The following is a 15,000-nucleotide window of genomic DNA, read 5'->3' as shown; positions in this document are numbered from 1 at the left end:
CTCTCTCTCTCTCTCTCTCTCTCTCTCTCTCTCCATCTCTCTTTGTCTGCCTCTCTCCTTCTCTCTGTCTCTGTCTCCATCTCTCTCTGCCATCCCTCTGTTTCTCCTCTATCTCTCTCTGTCTCTCTATCTCTATCTCTATCTCTCTCTACATCTCCATTCTCTCTCAGCTCTCTCTCCCTCTCCTCTCCCTCATTCCCATGTCATTCCACGAATGCAGACACACGCGCACGCGCTCGAGAAATTTTCTTGCTAATATTTAAGCTGTTGTGTTTGTAATTAAATTCTTGTACTCATAGGATAAAAGTTGAAAGGCAAACACACTCAGACGCGGACATGAACATGGACATAAACAGAGACGGAGGACGATTGAAGGAGGGAGGGAAAGATGATGGCACATGATGGGCGGTGTCCGTGCTAGCGTGATGGTGGCGTTATGAGCTGGATATGATAGCTATGCGTGGTGGTAGAGAAGGTGGCGGTGGTGGTAGAGCGGGAGACAGGTATATGGTGGGCGGTGGTCGGTTTGCGTGGGGCGGGGCGGACAGGCGAGAGATATTTACACCTGGACACAAAAGGTCGGGCGACCGGTGACAGACGGTTTGTTACTAGTCAACAAAGTCACTCGGCCTTTTACCTTTTTTCTTTCTAAGATCGAACAGAATGTCTCTTTGGTATTCTTATAGATAGTTTGCGTGACGTCAGTTTAGTGAAGACGTTATTTAAAGTGGGAAGTACTAAAACGTACATGTAAATGTGTGTGTTTATGATACATATATATCCTGTACGCACATACATATATGCATACGGCACATACATATATGTATTTAGGCCTATGGAAGAGACTGTCACTAAGAAACCTAGTTTTTTTTCGTAAGATTATCTTCGACCGCACCCATCTTTCCATTCTGCTGTTCTCTCTCCATTGGTCAGCAAGTTCTGCGATCTAGAAGCTTTTACTCTGGACGTCTTAATAAAGAGGAATATGATTGTGAGCGTTTGTGTGTGTGTTTGTGTCCCGGATGTGAATGCTGTATCTTTCAAGGTCATTACGTATTTATTGCACATTGAGCTTAAGTATTAACGAGGCGTATTAATGTGCCTCGTGCTTTATGCGACGATAGCATTAACATTAATGGAATAAAACGTAACTGGAAGTATTCTGTGGTATTTCTGTTGCGTGACTTTAATTTTTAGAGCGGAACGTATTAAATGGGATTTTTGAAGCTGAAACCGAATTGTTTAATGTTATGTCGTTGTTTTTGTTTCTAAGAAATAAATGAACATGATTTTTTAACTGAAGGTTATTTAACATCTTTGCATTTGTTAAGTACTTTTTGTTATTAACATGTAATTAGTTACCATTGACAGAAAACTAGATTCATAGATATTCGTTTGTTTCCAAAAAAAGATAGTATCTAATCTCCTTTTCTCTCTTCCTCAGGTGTGTATCTTCTGGCAGTAGGTCGCCCTTTATGGCGAGCTATGGCAGTACGAGGAGAAGGCGGCGAAGGTTTGCATATTTACGTTATGGTGGGAAAGGAAAGATGGCGCCGTGCCCCATTTTTTCTTTTCTACCTTCCTCGAAATGTATGGGATAACTCCCAGCCAAGCCCGCCTTGCCGCCGCCGGGGCTGCACTAAAGACCCGCCACTTCCCCTCTTTCGGGAAGACGGGGGAGAAAAAGACTCGTAAGGTTATTGCAATTCAAAGGTCGAATGCTGGCGTGTTATTTGGGAAAGGAACGGTCTGGACGAAATTCTGCCTCACCACATTTTTTCCCTTTTTTCCCTTGAAGACTTGCGGTTATAATTTCGACAGGGCCACGAAGCTCATTAATCAAGTGAGGGAAGGAGTTTGCACGGTCTCTTTAATTGTCCCCCGAGAGACTGCCAGAGACTTGGGGAATTACGAAGGGGGAAGGGAAAGAGTGGGAGAGGCATTGCCAGCGGGGAGCACGAGTCTAGAAAGAGAGGCAGCGAGGGAAAGAGAGGCGGGGAGAGGAGAAGAAATAAATGGAATAGGACGAGGATTTAGAGAGAAGGACGAGTTGTTGGACAGGTAACTGCGGTTAGTCATATAGAATATTAGAATTAGAATGGCACTTAGAAATAGAGTGGATGGTGGAAATATAGATGTTGATTCTCGGGTGGACTAGATTTGTCTTGCTTTTCTAGCCGTATAGAGGCATGCAACCTAAAGTAAGAAAAAATACATTCAACGGAAACGGACTTGTTATTGCTCTAAAGGAAAACATGGCGAAATGCTTGATTTGAGGCTTTGGGAAAGGATTTGTTCAACTGTCAAAAATTTCCCTCGTCTATCATCTCTCGACGGGAAAGAAGCCAGTGCGGTAAGACCTGCGCGGTGGGGGTTGGATTTTGGGGGCCTTTTTACGCAGTTTCTCGTCAGAGGAATATTCAAGCCACGGAGGATAAAATTCCTGGAGAGAGAGAGAGAGAGAGAGAGGGAGAGGGAGAGGGAGAGGGAGAGGGAGAGGGAGAGGGAGAGGGAGAGGGAGAGAGAGAGAGAGAGAGAGAGAGAGAGAGAGAGAGAGAGAGAGAGAGAGAGAGAGGGGGGGGGGGTATGAGCTTGCGTGCACGCATACATATATTGAAATCATCGTATATTTCCGACCTCTCTTTCCCTGTAATGCTTAACACTGTCTCAGTAAAAGTGCACGTTCATAAAGGTGAAGATGACACTGATTTGACAATCATGTCTGCACAAAACATATTGTTTAAGTATTTTCCCCTGCGAAAAGTTGCTGATGCATGATAGAGCGAATTGTATTTACTCTTTAACCTCTGACTTTTTTAGGTTGGTATGGTAATGAGCCAGAGTGTGGAGTCGGTTTTGCTCTGGCCCAGACGCCAGATGCGTCCCAAGATACTATTAGCATAAGTAGATTTCCTTTTAGATAGTGTATTAACTTGTCTGACATCTGAGCGATGCATTGTGGTAACGTGTATGGGTTAGACGGCTACTGTCCGAAAACAATTTGAAAAGAAAAACTAGAAAAAATGTAACTAACCTTGACGGATATTTGAGGCCCGATAAGGCTCAGACCAACCTCCTTAGCGAGAGTAAAGTGGACATCACCTTATAAAGATTAAGACATTTGAACAGGTTTAAATTAGGATATTTAGGCAGTATGGATAAGGTGGAATGCTAGGGGTTAGAGCGAACCAACGTTGAAAGTGAAGGTTCTTTCGTTTTTTATAGATAATCTAAACGTCATTATAACATAGGTGGTTAAATTAGAACAGCGAAGAAGGTTGAACACCCTAATCAACGACGCTAAGCTATCCATAGTGCCTTGCGAGGTCCGTTTGACGCAATACATCACTAAATGTCGATTAAAGAATAAGTGATAAGAACAGCCTCTCTCAGAGAACATCAGTGCCATCGGTAATGATCCGTCATAAAGACGCAGAACTCTCAGCAGTGAGTATCATTTGAGAATCTTGTAAACAAAAAGCGTGCTGTGTGTTACGTCGGGGCTAGTTTGCCTACCGCCTTGCTTACACCCAGAATCCATGTAAAATGAGATTGGGTACAAAGACTTACGTACCCTTCTTTTAAAAAGTCTGGACGAAGGAGAATATATTCCACTTTATATGGTTCTGTCATAGTGTTATTTTAAAGTTCTGATTTATCGTGGACTTTGCAGTGCCGTTATTCGGTTCTACAGCAACAGTTTCCCAGTTTAAAAAATACGGTTTTGCACGAGAGACCTTCATAAAAAAATAATAGCTTAATGGGAACCGTAGTGTGTTTTCAACAGAGTTCAAAATATGAATCTTCAGCATGTTGACTCGCGTTATACTTCGACTGTGACATCATGGATGAGAGTGTTTGAGAAAAAATATTTGGAAATCTTTGTTCAGATATTGAATGTCATCATAGCCTGCAGGTGGCCATATTCTGTGATGTTTAGGAGAAGTGGAGAGGACAAAATCATGTTAGTAAGTAAAAATGACTGCAAGAACATCGTTTTCTGTAGAGTGTTTGGTTGTGCAAGTTGAAGGCGTGTCAGAGCGTGGTCTCTTTCAGCTGTGGTTTTCCCTAAAGCTGAGGTAGCGGACAGCCATAGTAAACGAGGGGAAGGGAATGGGAATAAGGGGATGGAAAGGAAATGGTTAAATGGAAGGGGAGGAGAACAGATAGAAAGAAGGTGATGGGAGGTCTGAGGGTAGAGACAGGAGGGATGGGGCAGTCGAAGGGGAGGAACTGGAGGGATGTTAGGAAGAAGAGAAAAGTGTCACTGTGAATTGGTTTTCCTGTCCACGCTTTCGTTCCTCGTCCACCACGTCCCCTCTCCCTCCGCCTCACCCTCTCCGGTCTTCCTCTTTACTCTTTCCCTTCACTTTCTCTTTTTACCCCCTTCTCCTTCGTTCTTACGCTTTTCCCTCTCCCTCCTTACCCCCCTCCTCACTCCCTCTTTACCTCCTCTTCCTTTCTTACCCTTTCTCTTCTCCCTTCTTACTCCCCCTCCTCCGTAGCTCCTTAAGCGCCTCCCTTGCCTCCCTCCCAACCCCCCCTCCTCCTACTCCTACTCCTCCTCCTCCTCCTCCTCCTCTCCTCCTCCTCCTCCCTCCTCCTCCTCCTCCTCCTCCTCCTCCTCCTCCTCCTCCTCCTCCTCCTCCTCCTCCTCCTCCTCCTCCTCCTCCTCCTCCTCATGTCAACCTCGCCCACCTTCACGTCCTCCGCATCCACCATGTCTCTCTCTGCTCTGTAATAGGGCGACGCAGATGTCACAGACAGGATGGTACGTGTCCTGAATCCGTAATGCGATTTGCGAAAATGTTTTCTTCTGGAGAATATCGTAATCCCGTAATCTGGTGATTAAAGCTTCTGGAATTTGATTTATGTTGTTGATATGTACATGTTTGGTGATAGTTTTGATGACACAGATCCAATTGCCTTATGCTGGAACGTGTAGCGAAACTTTCAGAAATGGTTGGAATCGATACAACCTTCGTCATTATTTCTTATCTGTCGCATGTCGTCAGTGCGGGCGTCATTCTCCTTCGCCATGAATTCCTCATTATTGGGCCTTGTGTGCGGATATTTATTGTTTGCGCACTCAGGGAAGAAGAGCCGCCGGCGGTGGCAAACGCGGCGCGTATAATGAGGCACCCTGCAGCCGCTGAAATGCCGCCGTCCGTGAGGTGCGCTGGAGTCCTTTGCGGGTTCTATAGAACTTGATTTCTAGGTGAATGGAAAAGGATGATAAGGCAAATGACTTGGATATACGGGAGAAAAGATTTGATACAGTTGCGGCAGTCGACTGGGGCCGTAAGGGAGGGAAAGGAGTAGTTTCGATGAGCGAGGCAGTGGAAGGAGCGATAATGGAATCTCGGCAGAGAGCTTGCTGAGTGGGTGAGCTGATTGCCACTATCATCGCCCCCCCCCCCCCACGCCACCTCGCCCCACTTGACACTCGGGTCGTCGGTTATGCATCAACTTTTTCAAGGTCTCTCCATTTTTACCAAATACACCTAAAAGCGTTTGTCTTTTAAATACTTCTATTTCTCTCTTTTGCTTCTATATCCCCTTTATCCTTGGATTTTCTCTAGTAAGCCCCATTCACAATCCGCTTATCCACCTATCTTCGACTGATCATTTCAGTTCATTCAGTTCGAAGTCTAAGGTATAATCTAAAATAGCCCCATAATCTAAAATAGCCTTCGGTAATGATTGTGATTTTTGTATCTTTTCTTCAGCTCTACGTGTTTCTCCTCTCTCCTATTCCCTTTATTCCTCACCTTGTTGGCCATCCATCCCTCTGTTGCTAGATGACCCCTCCGTGGAGTGAACGGAGGTGTTTGCACGGCCCAGAAACCCCTGCATGATATCCCAATCTTGGAAGGTTTCCTGGGCAATATCTTTGCTCTTATCCGGTATGGGCATGGGATGTCTTCCAATTTTTGCAGCAAATGCTCCCTGCGGTCAGCGGTTATGGCCCGATCCTCTATATTTTTTTCTATTTTTTCTTAATCTTTTCATCGATATTTTTTTCTTATCGGTGAATTACTTAGGCAGGTTGGCGATTAAGAAAGACCCAGCGAAAAATATTTTTCTTATGTTTTGAAGGTCACTGAAACTTAGTAGCACACACAGGTATTGATAATCAGAATGTAAGTTACGCTGAATTAATGTAAGAGAAGTAGTATTAGCAACGGCGACACCAAGAGTCGTAGCATCGAAGGGAAACAATTTAGAAAGGGACAAAGGGAAAGAGCAGGCGCAGAGGAGCAGCGTCAGCAGGAAAGCGTGTGTGTGGCCGCCCCTCCCTGCTGTGTTTAGTATTCCCTATCGAGACGGTGTCTATTGGTCTCTGCTAGCGCCTTCCCTCCGAGCGAAGGATTTACGGCAATCCACTCATCATGTCCACTATCCCTCTATACATTCTGTAAATTTTTTTCTTTTTGTTCTTTTTTTTGTAGCGTTATTCAATTTATTATCGGTTATTTTTGTATTTGTGTTTGCCTTGTACTTTTCTTTTAATTCCTTTCAATCTTTGGTAATCATCCTTCCTCCTACTCCTCCCCCTCCTCTTCCTTCTACCCCCTTTTTTATTTTCCATTTTATTTCCCTCTACTGTTTTTCCCCTTATTCCCTTGTGTCTGGTGTGTTATCGACCCTTCTTATCCAAGCGTTTGGCCCTGGTAATAAAGGGATATTCGCGCTGTCCCCTTCCCCCGTCATTTATTGGCCTTCTTCTCTGGACCATTTACTGCCCCGCCCTACTTTCCCCCCCGAGACGGTTCGTGCCTACTCCTGCCATCTTTCTTTCATTACTAGGTGTATTCCATTTTTATTCCATTGTATTTACTATTATAACGATTATATATTCCTGCAGAAACACTGTTCTCCTTCTCGTTCCCACTCCTGTTCCGACTCTCTCTCTCTCTCTCTCTCTCTCTCTCTCTCTCTCTCTCTCTCTCTCTCTCTCTCTCTCTCTCTCTCTCTCTCTCTCTCTCTCTCTCGCTCGCTCTCTCGCCCTCGCGCCCCCCCCCCCGTCCTCCATCCCTCCATTCTTTCTTCCTTCCTCCCCTCCTTCCCTCTTTCCCTCCTTCCTTCTCTCCTTCCCTCCCCCTCCCTCTCCCCCTCTCTCTCTCTCTCTCTCTCTCTCTCTCTCTCTCTCTCTCTCTCTCTCTCTCTCTCTCTCTCTCTCTCTCTCTCTCTCTCTCTCTCTCCCTCCCTCTCTCCCTCCCTCCCTCCCTCCCTCCCTCCCTCTCTCCCTCCCTCCCTCCCTCCCTTCTCCTCTCCTCTCCTCCCTCCCTCTCTCTCTCTCTCTCTCTCTCTCTCTCTCTCTCTCTCTCTCTCTCTCTCTCTCTATCTATCTATCTATCTATCTTCTCTTTTTTTCCTTTCTTTCTATTCCTCTTTCTCCCTTTTTACCTACTCTTGGTTTGTTTACTCGTTTCCATGACGTGTTACCTTGGTAATTGTTGAAGCATTGCACTTCGTATCGATCCATTGCCCCCTGTGATTTTTATCAAACTATTCATTTGTTTATTATATTTGTTGTTTTTGTGTTCAATTCAAATACACGCGTTCTGCCTATATGTTCCCTGTGATTTTATCGGATATTCGATTGCATGATTCCACGCTTGCATCACGACCTTGTTTTGTTGTGTGTAGGAATCATCATCTCCACCGCAGTCTTCATCATCTTGAACTCCTCCCACCCCGGGCTCCCTCATCATTTGGATTCCAGGCTTTGCTCGGGTACGACTCACCACCGATGGTCGTCTCCTCGTAAGGCATTTCTCTTTGCCCTCTTTCTGCGGGTGAAGTTTCCGTTAGCGTGTGTCTGTTTCTCTTCATTCCGGGACAATCAGCTGCTTCCAGAGGGATTCACGGATATGATTTTGCTATAGCATCGTCTAAGGTCTACCTTAAAAGACAAGGGATAAATTGTTTCGGAGTAGTTTATCAACTTCAACCTTTCTGTGCCCTCAGTTTTCCCTCACTCCATCAATCTCTACTGGCTTGTGCTCGTCTATCCCTTCTCGTCCAGCTCCCCTCGCGCCCAGCCCAGCGTCTCCACTATTGCAAACCCTCTCCCCTATCTCATCCCTTCACCAGGGCTGATGCTCTCCGTTTCTTCGTCTTCGTTGTCGTCGTTATCCTCGTCGTCCACCTCCTCCTCCACCTCCTTCTCCTCCTCCCCTCCTCCTCCTACTTCTACTCCTGCTTTTCTTCCACTTCTACCCCCTGCTGCTCTTCCTCCGACTCCTCCACCTCCCCAGCCTCCTTCCTTTTCTTCTTCATATCTTCCCCTTTCTCCCTCTTCGTCCTCCTCCCTCCACCTCTCTTTCTTCCCCCTCCACCTCTTCCCCTCCTATCGTCCTGCTCCACTTGCTCCTCCCCCAGCACCCCTTCGTCCACCACTTCTCCTCCTCCACCACTTCTCCTCCTCCTCCTCCCCATCTCCTTCCTTTTCTCCTTCATCTCTTCTCCTTTCTCCCTCTCCTCCCTCCTCCCTCCTCCCTCCACCTCTCTTTCTTCCCTCTCCCCCTCTTCCCCTCCTACCGCTATGTTCTTCGGGGTCGTGATCTCGCTTCCTCAATTTCTTCCAGACACAATTGTCTTGACTCAGTTTTTGTCCTATTCGAAGAGGATGAACTCTTGAGGAGATATGACGCGAAGAAATCAAAGGGAGAGAAAGAAAGAAGGGAAGATTTTTTGAGAGGGGAGACTTCAGAATCCATTGAGCAAGAGTGGGAATAGGAGACGGGAATTACTGTTTATTTTTACGTGTCCGTGTTCCAAAATATTTGTGGTGGAACGACTATAGATGTCGTTTATAACGGAAAGAAAGGGACGTGTTTTCAAATAGATGTTACCCACAAAAGGACAAGAATTCTGGAAAGCTTGTTTATCCGACATGAGACGTTTAAACAGTTGGAGATGGGTTGCGTACTTCATCAGAAACACCTTGAGAAACATGGTATGAGGGGGATCAGTGATACGCAAACAGTTGGGTGGTAAAGATAGATTGGAGGGTGGTAAAGATGAATTAGAGTGAAGTTATGGATTTCGGTTAAAAATATTAGTCTGTGGTGCTTCCGCATACATTCTGCATATGAAATGATTTCCTTGGCGCGCAGTCTGATCCATTATGTAAAAAATCAAACGTCCCCATGAACACCATCATTATTTTGTTTTTATCAAGGGATTCGAGGTTGAGAGACGGGTTCTCAGCGTCGTTTTTCATGTCCCTGACGAGCCAGGGTTCTTGTAAACGAGCCAGGTGTCGACTAGGACGAGCTGTCACTCGGGAGCCAGCTGACACATCGAAACCAGCTGTTACTGAGGCGCCTTCTCTTATGCAGGCATCACCTTACACGCATAAGTTCCGGACCCCAGGGAGTCGCCTTTCTCTCAAGCAACATCTAATACCCGGGCCCTTCGAATTGGCAGCGTTTAACATTCAAATAATTCGGACACTAACTCTTGCTTATACTTCAGTTTTCGAAGACGTGCCACTTCACGAATAGGTAGTGCTCACAGGACTCTTTCAGGACTCTTTCAGTGCACAGCTCGCTGCTCTCTCAGGCAGCATCCGGGCAGCCCTCCGTGCACAAGGCTTCTCTTATCCCCCTGGATGCCAAACACCGGCGAGAAGCGCGTGTGCCTTCGCGGTTGTAGAGTCAAGAGGACGGTGTTCATTGCCTGGAAGTAGCTCCTGCACTTAAAGGTGCCCAGCTTCTCCAGTTTGAAATGTCAGGCGTTTGAAATATACACCGAGTCAGGAGACTCTCGTAGCCACGTGGGTGAGGGCGGGGGCGGGGAATGGGCGATGAGGGGCTGGCGGTAGTGGAGGGACTGGGAAGCTTGAAGGGGATAGGGCGGGATAGGGCTAGAGTGGCGGTAGGGTCATGGAAATGTTACGGAGGTTAGTGTTGGCATTAGGGCTTGCGCTCCTATGCTTACTTTTTAGATTTATTCGAAGTTTTCCCGGATATATTATTTGTTCTGGTGTTTTTTAATGTTCTCTTATGCATTTCTTTCTCAATATAACATAGTAGGAACACTCGTCTTTTTGTATTCTTACTTGGTTACAGAGAATGTTCGGTTTTAAGGTGATCAGATGTACGTTATAGATCATAGAAAGACTGATTGCTGTCGAGTATTGTCATCTCCCCCATTCCTTAGGGTGGAAGAAGAAGAAGGAAGGCAAGCTGTAAAGGGGATGGAATGAGGAGTACTTTCCTCCGTCTATCGCAAGGATGGCGTTCGGCTTTGCTTATACGTGTACTAACGATCTTGTAAAAGTACGAATGCAGTCATATCATACTGAGAGTGCACAATAAGTTCAACTTTCATCATCATTCTGCCATTGTGCAACGACGGACGTCTGCAAGCGTCGTGCCTCCCCTTCCTCCTCTGCCGCCGCCTTCACCTCCGAAGCAGCGGGTGACATTTCCATGCTTATCGGGCGGATGCGGCCATGATGGATGGGTGTCGCGGGTGAACTGTCATGCTGGGTCGGTGCGTCGAGCCGGTCGAGCCGTTCCTCGCTAACTTCAGCCTCAAGGAGTTGCTGTGGCGCGACGAGTTTGACAGCTGTACTCCCAGGGTATTGATCAGGCAGGATAACCAGGGGCGTGTAACCGTGTATTCCTGTCCCGAGGGCATGTCCTGGGTCGGCTCCCTGCCTGAGTGAGGGGGCGGTCATAAATCAAGATACGATAAGTATTCATATTGGGCATGTATGTGTACATGTATATTATAAAATGGTAGTGGTAATTTGTGGATGATACAGTATAATGCAGTGATGTCTTAAGTTTATATTGAGTGATATCTTTCCATTTAAGGATTAAAATTTGTGTGTGAATGTCTGTCTGTGTCTGTGTTTATACATATGTGTATGTGTGTGTGTGTATGCATGTATTCATATTAGTATTTTTCATGGAAACTGCAATTGTCAAGTTCCAGTGATTCTTAAACCATTAAATAAGTCTGGCCGAGCCACCGAAAGATTGCATTTCCATTAATCGATCATTAAATTTGCATAAAACCCATAGTATTCCCGCAGTATGAGGACGTTCATGGCATGAAAAGTTTTAAGAATATTTGCAGAGACTGGGTAGTGGAGATGGTGTACGTAAGTGGGGATTTTACCGGGATTCAAGTGGATTTGTTAGGATTTACTCATCAGTAGTTCTTCATGCATGGAGATAGAGAGATTGGAAAGCATGGCAAAGGTCTTGGAGTAACTCACGCTTGCACACATCTTTACATATGACACCTGTGTCAACACTCTTTCTCGTCGTATTCATGATCTCCATAATCATCATCATCATCTTAACTGTTATCAGCATTTTCGTCGTCATACTCATCATCGTCGTCATCTTTATCAGCAGCTGCAGCTACAGCAGAATCAGTAGAAGTAACAGTATCAGTATCACTATCACTACCAGCAATAGTATCATTATATCATCAAGATCACGATCACCATCATCATCCAGATAAAGAAAGAGAGAAAGAGAGAAAGAAAGAGAGAAAGAGAGAAAGAGACAAAGAAAGAGAGAAAGAGACAAAGAAAGAGAGAAAGAGACAAAGAAAGAGAGAAATAGAGAAAGAGACAAAGAAATAGAGAAAGAGACAAAGAAATAGAGAAAGAGACAAAGAAATAGAGAAAGAGACAAAGAAATAGAGAAAGAGACAAAGAAATAGAGAAAGAGACAAAGAAATAGAGAAAGAGACAAAGAAATAGAGAAAGAGACAAAGAAATAGAGAAAGAGACAAAGAAATAGAGAAAGAGACAAAGAAATAGAGAAAGAGACAAAGAAATAGAGAAAGAGACAAAGAAATAGAGAAAGAGACAAAGAAATAGAGAAAGAAAGGGAGAAAGAGATAGAAAGAAAGGGAGAAAGAGATAGAGAGAAAGGAAGAAAGAGATAGAAAGAAAGGGAGAAAGAGATAGAAAGAAAGGGAGAAAGAGATAGAGAGAAAGGGAGAAAGAGAACGAGAGAGAGGGAGAAAGAGAGAGAAAGAAAGGGAGAAAGAGAGAGAAAGAAAGGGAGAAAAAGAGAGAAAGAAAGGGAGAAAGAGAGAATGAAAGGGAGAAAGAGAGAGAAAGAAAGGGAGAAAGGGAGAAAGGGAGAGAAAGAAAGGGAGAGAAAGAATGGGAGAGAAAGAAAGGGGGAGGAGGAAGAAAGGGAGAGAAAGAAAGGGAGAGAAAGAAAGGGAGAGAAAGAAAGGGAGAGAAAGAAAGGGAGAGAAAGAAAGGGAGAGAAAGAAAGGGAGAGAAAGAAAGGGAGAGAAAGAAAGGGAGAGAAAGAAAGGGAGAGAAAGAAAGGGAGAGAAAGAAAGGGAGAGAAAGAAAGAGAGAGAGAGAGAGAGAGAGAGAGAGAGAGAGAGAGAGAGAGAGAGAGAGAGAGAGAGAGAAAGAAAGGGAGAAAGAAAGGGAGAAAGAAAGGGAGAGAGAGAGAGAGAGAGAGAGAGAGAGAGAGAGAGAGAGAGAGAGAGAGAATTGAATATTACATCCCATTTAACACCATAGTTTGCCAGAATTTCAGATTTTCCTTTTTCAACATTCTCTCTTCGGACAGAATAGATATATGTACTTAACCCTCTGCACAAATGTATGGTCCTGTGCGGGGTTGGGGACAGGGGGTGGCCATGGCTTTTGTTGGCAGTGTAGATGCCCTTCCGCCTCGCCCTCCATCGAGTACATTATGCCGTGTCGGGCTTAGTGGATTTCCCTCTTTTCTTTTTCCCCATTTCCTTTCCTTGCCTTCCTCCGTGGAAGATTGTGATTCACGATAATCTGTCTGTTTTGCCTTATCCTTCGCTTGTTCTCCCGCCTGTCTTTCTCGTCTTCTTTTGTTTTCCGTTTGTGGCATTCCTCTTTGCTTTTTGGATTTTTTTCCTTTTTTGATAATTCATGCATTTGTATATTGTTATTTATTCGGATTATTTATTGTTGTTTAAACTATCATCAAAGAAATGTTGCCCTTTTGGCCAGCCGATTGCGCACGAAAAGGTTAAGCAGAGCATAAGCGGAAGGTATTTGCTTTTTTTTCGTGTGGCCGAGGGTGTGATTTTGGAAAGTCACACACTGCGTCGCGCATAGGTGCAGTACTTGCACTCACGTGTTGCTCTGTGCGTCGTAGGTAGACGGGTTAGTAGCTCCCCCCCCCAACCCCACTCCAGGATAGGTTTAAGCTAGACCCCCATGCCTCTCCCCTACCCCCTCTTCCATCCCGACCCCGATCCCCACTCAACCCGCTTAGGGGACTGCAGCCTGGACGTCCGTCTCCGTCCCGAGTTGGAAGTTGATTAGGCTTCTTTTTATTTATTTTTTCTCGTGAGGTATATTTTGGGCAGGATTTATGTTAGTTTGTAAGGATGATGATATTAATGATACTTATATATATAGATTATTGATATTGTTATTGGTATTAGTATTGGTATTATTATCATTATTATTAAGATTGTTATTATTTTGTATTATTATCATTATCATTATTGTTATTGTTGTTGTTGGTGGTATCATTGTTATTGATAATAAGATTATTATTTTTATCATTACTGTTGTTATTGTTGTTGTTGTTGTTATTGGCATTTTATTATTATTATTATTATTATTATTATTATTATTATTATTATTATTATTATTGTTATTATCATTATGTTGTTATTGCTATCGTTATTATTATTATTATTATTATTACTATTATTATTTTAATTTGTATTGTAAATATTTCTTCTTCGCCTTCGTCTCATTATAATGCTGTCGCTTTCGGTATTGTTTTTGTTATTGTTATGGATTGAGTTGATTACATATTATTATCATTGTTGTTATTATTATTATTACTATTATTATTGTTGTTGTTATTATTATTATTATTATTATTATTATTATTATTATTATGATTATTATTATTATTGGTGATTTTGCCATTATTATTCTTATATCTATCATTCATTGAGATAAATGATTCTGATATTAATTATTGTTATTAGCAGAAATATTAGCATTCTTTGGTTATCTGTGTGTGTGTGTGTGTGTGTGTTTGTGTTTGTATTTGTGTTTGTCTGTGTGTAAGTGTGTAATTGTGTGTGTATGTAAGTGTGTGTTTGTGTGTATGTATGTGTGTGTGTGTGTGTGTAAGTGTGTGTGTAAGTGTATGTGTGCACGCGTGTGAGTGAGTGTGTGTGTGTACGTGTGTGAATGTGTGTGCGTGTGTGTGTGTGTATGTGTAGCTGTAGCTGTAGCTCTGTGTGTGTGTGTGTGTGTGTGTGTGTGTAGCTGTAGCTGTGTGTGTGTGTGTGTGTGTGTGTGTGTGTGTGTGTGTGTGTGTATGTATGTATGTTTGTTTTGCTGGGGATTTCTTCCCAGGTTTCTTCAGCTAGAATATTTACCGGTCGGGCCCTCAGGTCCAGCTTACAGATCTTGTGGTTTTACTTCTTTCTTGTTTGTCTTGTTTCCCCGGTCTTGACACCAGAAAATCCTACAAGCCACATGCTTTTCTCCTTTCTAATATTTCTTTTTACTAATTTATAAAGTTTTCCCTCAGACATTATGCCGCCAATGGCCTTACATGTTGGCGCGGCAGAAAGTTTTGAATAATCAGTTAGTCAGTCCTTCAGGCATTTATTTTCTAGCAGTGCCTTATCTTTCGTCGGGCTTGTGTGGTATGTCATTTTTTTCTGCCTGGTTTCACCCGGCTTGGTGTTTTTGCGTTGTTTGTTTTTTTAAGTTACTGTTGTTTTTATTCTTGTTTTTTTTTGTATGTGTGTTTATGCAGTCCTTCTGCCTCGTCGATTTAGGCTAACGTTGTTCGGGGGATCACCGGGATTCGAGGGCTTCGCTTTGTTCCGAGCCTTCCTTCCGAACCGCATTCCGCATCCTCGCCCTATGGCCTGTATAAACACCACAGTATTTGGTGTAATTAGTGAGGATTCCCCGTCGAGGCAAACTGGGCTTTTATAGAGTTGCGTAGTAATATCGGTTTTATGTTTGTTGTTTAA

The 15,000-nt window shown here is 43.9% G+C and overlaps 1 protein-coding gene and 1 long non-coding RNA gene across 2 annotated transcripts in view; both read left to right on the top strand.

The window, feature by feature from the left end:
* RhoGAP93B (MyTH4 and RhoGAP_KIAA1688 domain-containing protein RhoGAP93B) overlaps positions 1-15,000 on the top strand; it is a gene marked incomplete in the record, with an annotated part of 240,870 nt that overhangs the window by 58,706 nt on the left and 167,164 nt on the right.
* Positions 9,898-15,000, top strand: part of LOC138865469 (uncharacterized) — a 50,312-nt gene continuing 45,209 nt past the window's right edge. Inside the window, exon 1 of the long non-coding RNA XR_011399389.1 lies at positions 9,898-10,730. This is a non-coding gene — a long non-coding RNA (uncharacterized lncRNA). The remainder of the gene's footprint in view (positions 10,731-15,000) is intronic.

This window comes from Penaeus vannamei, chromosome 21 (assembly GCF_042767895.1).
Source record: "Penaeus vannamei isolate JL-2024 chromosome 21, ASM4276789v1, whole genome shotgun sequence".
NCBI classification, from domain to species: domain Eukaryota; kingdom Metazoa; phylum Arthropoda; class Malacostraca; order Decapoda; family Penaeidae; genus Penaeus; species Penaeus vannamei.
Note: the sequence above shows the minus strand (reverse complement) of the source record. Positions and strands in the feature narration are given on the sequence as shown.